The 4,000-nt window shown below is 38.5% G+C and overlaps 1 long non-coding RNA gene across 1 annotated transcript; it reads left to right on the top strand.

The window, feature by feature from the left end:
- Positions 1–2,291: 2,291 nt before the first annotated feature.
- Positions 2,292–3,053, top strand: LOC131599879 (uncharacterized). Its single transcript, XR_009282944.1, has 3 exons — positions 2,292–2,600; positions 2,692–2,787; positions 2,873–3,053. It is a non-coding gene; the product is annotated as an uncharacterized LOC131599879 (long non-coding RNA).
- The last annotated feature ends 947 nt before the right edge of the window (positions 3,054–4,000 follow it).

The following is a 4,000-nucleotide window of genomic DNA, read 5'->3' as shown; positions in this document are numbered from 1 at the left end:
GTTTGGTCTTGGATTTAATGTATGAGTTCATATTGATGTCTCTACTTTATTGCAACTTGGTTTATGGAATTCTACAAGTTTTGAAATGGATTGAACTATATTAAAACATGCTCATATATTAAATTGACTTTAAGAGATAAGAAGGAAATATCTATATTTATTTCTGAAATGAAATGAGATGGGAAACATTCACATTATTCTCTTTCAAATTTTACATTATTCTCTTTCAAATTTTTACTAGTGATTTCATTTTCAACCAGTTTTTTGGTTTGTGGACTTATATTACCTTGAAATAAGGTAATGTCTTCTTTAAGAAATCGGGTATTCTGATTAGGTATTCTATTATGATGATAGCTATTTATTATCTTGACAGAATTCATTAGTACCTGATAGAGAAACCAAGAAGCATTTGTTTAGCTTAATTAAGACATGGATAAGACATGGATGAATTCAAACCGATTGTCGAAACAGTACGAGAAAGGGGTATGGGAATTCGTTGAGTTTGCGGTTAAGCACTCCGAAGACCCGCTTCGAATGCCGTGTCCTTGCTTGGGTTGCTGTTATGGGGGTAAGGTTGACGGGGAACAGTTGGGATCCCATTTACTACGGTTTGGAATTGATAGAAGTTATACATGTTGGACAATGCATGGTGAGAAAAGTAACGGGAATGCTGAGTCGAGGTGTAATAGGAAGTATGCTTCAAACGACGATTGCACAGACACATACGATTGCGATCGAGTCGAAGAGATTGCAGAAGCGCTTGAAGAAGATCTTGCGGATTATCCCAAAATGTTTGAGAGGTTGGTAAGCGATGCAGAGAAACCGTTGTATGATGGTTGTTCAAAATTCACAAGATTGTCTGCGGTGTTAAAGTTGTACAACTTAAAGGCGGACAATGGATGGTCGGATAAAAGTTTCACAGAGTTATTAGCCCTTATGAAAGATATGCTACCAGAGGATAATGTTCTTCCCAATCGAACGTATGAAGCCAAAAAGATGTTGTCCTCTATTGGCATGAGCTATGATAAGATACATGCATGTCCAAACGATTGCGTTTTGTTTCGAAACGAGTATGCAGCGTTGAATGAGTGTCCTAAATGTGGTGCCCCTCGATATAAGAAAAAGTTGTCTCCTGCTAAAGTCTTATGGTATTTTCCTATAATTCCGAGATTTAGACGCATGTATCGTAGTGAGACCGATTCAAGACACTTGACTTGGCATGCATATGAAAGAATTATTGATGGAAAGTTGCGACATCCGGCAGACTCACCACAATGGATGAAAGTTGATACTGATTATCCTGAATTTGGAAAAGAAGCAAGAAACCTTCGGTTGTCATTGTCTAGTGATGGAATGAACCCGCATGGTATTCAAAGTATCTCGCATAGCACATGGCCTGTGATTCTTATGATCTATAACCTACCTCCGTGGCTATGTATGAAGCGTAAGTACATGATGTTATCTATGCTAATTTCTGGGCCTAAACAACCAGGGAATGACATAGACGTATACTTGGCACCGTTAATCGAAGATTTAAAGTTTTTGTGGGACAACGATGTGGAGGTTTACGATGGGTATAGGAAGGAAAGTTTCAACTTGAGGGCGATGTTGTTTGGAACAATTAATGATTTTCCAGCATACGGAAATCTATCCGGGTACAACAATAAAGGTCAAAAGGCGTGTCCCGTTTGTGAAGATGAAACCGATACGACACGATTGGAGCTTTGTCAGAAGAATGTCTTTCTCGGCCATCGTAGATTCTTAAATTCTAATCATCACTACCGTGGGTGGAGAAAAGCATTCAACGGAAAGGCCGAACATGGTACAACCCCGCCTTTTTTGTCAGGTGATCAAATTTTTGAAAAGGTGAAAGATGTGAGCACTCAGTTTGGCAAGCCTTTTGCACATTCACTTGTCAAGGGTGGGTGGAAGAAGAAGTCCATTTTTTTTGAACTTCCATATTGGAAGTCGTTGTACGTAAGACATTTCCTGGATGTTATGCATATTGAAAAAAATGTATTTGACAGCGTCATAGGTACGTTACTCAATATACAAGGAAAGTCTAAGGATGGCCTTAACATAAGGAAGGACATGGTAAACATGGGGATGAGAACTGAATTGGGACCCGTGACGAAAGGAAGACGAACATATCTGCCACCTGCTGTTTCCACCGGCAATACAGAAAGTCTGCATCTTTGGGCGTATAATACCCGACCAGTAGGGTTAGTTTCTCATTCTTTGTTCATCTAATCTCTGTTTCTTTTGTGTATAGCAAAATTTTCATATAACCTATTGTTTTAATTTATAGAGCACACTGGTTGCTGCTTGCTATCAACCCTATAAGGGAAGTCGTGTATTATCTGAATTCGGTAAATGGTGAATGGACCAATTATCCGGCCATGAAGGACATCGTTGATTTGTAAGTGGGATCGTTCTAAATATATATTCGTGTATATTTATATATTTACTTATTTGTGGGATTGATCTAAACATATGCTTTTATATATTTGTTAATTAGATCAATACAAGTGTTCCGAAGTCAACGGGACGCACAGGTATCCCGAACTAAATCTAACAACATTACTTGGATCCAAGTGCAGGTACATTATTTTTCACAATGTTGCTTATAATATATTTATGCTACTTGATAAAACAAGACAACTATATAATCTTATTTGTTTTTCTATGTAGTGTCCGCAACAGCGAAACAGTTACGATTGCGGATACTTTGTTTTGAGGTATATGAAAGAAATCCTTCAGGCGAATCAATTAGAGATTCCGCTCACGGTATGAATTTATAACTTAAGATAATTTCATATAATTTATTACATTTAACTAAATATATCATTCATATTATGTTTTTGTTTTGTAGTACCTTGACGAATTCCGTGCTGCTGCGTACCCGAAGCTTAAGTTGGAAGAAATCAAAGAAGATTTGTGTCAATTTTATATTAAGCGCTTTTTCATGTAGGATTTGTGTCGATTTGAACTATAATATTATTGATGTTGTAATGATGTATATATATAATTTTGGATATTATAATGGTATTATATTAGTATATATATATTGTCTTACTGATGGCTGAAATAATATCGTCGAAAATAAATTACAGGTCGAATATATTACAGGTTGAAAACATATTACAGGTCGAAAATATTACAGGTCGACCGGGAGGATTAAATTACAGGCTGCACATTAAAATACCTCATTTAGCAACGAAAGCGCTTTTGAAAAGCGCTCTTAAAGGCCCACCTACTAAAGCGCTTCTTTGTAAAAGCGCTGCCAAAGATTAATAAAAAAGCAAAAAAAAAAAAAAAAGCAACATACTAAAGCGCTTTTGGAAAAGCGCTCTTATAGGGGGGGCTATCAGAGCGCTTTTTCCAGAAAAAGCGCTCTTAAAGCCCACCCTATAAGAGCGCTTTTCCAAAAGCGCTTTAGTATGTTGCGTTTTTTTTTTTTTTTTTTTACTCTCACAGGGGGGCCTATCACAACGCTTTTCTGGAAAAAGCGCACTTAAAGGGGGGCCTACCAGAGCGCTTTTTCCAGAAAAGCGCTCTTAAAGGGGGGCCTACAAGAGCGCTTTTTCAAGAAAAGCGCTCTTATAGGGGGGGCCTACCAGAGCGCTTTCAGAAGCGCTTTTGTTAGCTACGCCAGCGCCACCTTTCACAGCGCTTTTAAGCGCTTTTAAAGGCTATAAAAAGCGCTTTTAAAGCCCTTCCTCGTTGTAGTGCTAGTTCGACTACCGTGCCTCCCTTTACAGGCACAACAGAAATACCACATTTTTCGACAAATTCTGCAAGTCAATTACATACCCCAAGGCCATCATCATCATTCGAGAGTTGGAGACCTTGGTTCCCTTATGGAATGCCACCATCATATATGGCAGGATTACAAGGGGCAGGACCCACTTACACTCAACCTGGTACAGCGACATTTTCGCCTAACGCCGGTTCAGTAGGTCGAAGTGTACAAAATCCAGACCCATCAGGCCAAATGCCC

The sequence above is a fragment of the Vicia villosa genome, linkage group LG4 (genome assembly GCF_029867415.1).
Source record: "Vicia villosa cultivar HV-30 ecotype Madison, WI linkage group LG4, Vvil1.0, whole genome shotgun sequence".
Classification (NCBI taxonomy): domain Eukaryota; kingdom Viridiplantae; phylum Streptophyta; class Magnoliopsida; order Fabales; family Fabaceae; genus Vicia; species Vicia villosa.
Note: the sequence above shows the minus strand (reverse complement) of the source record. Positions and strands in the feature narration are given on the sequence as shown.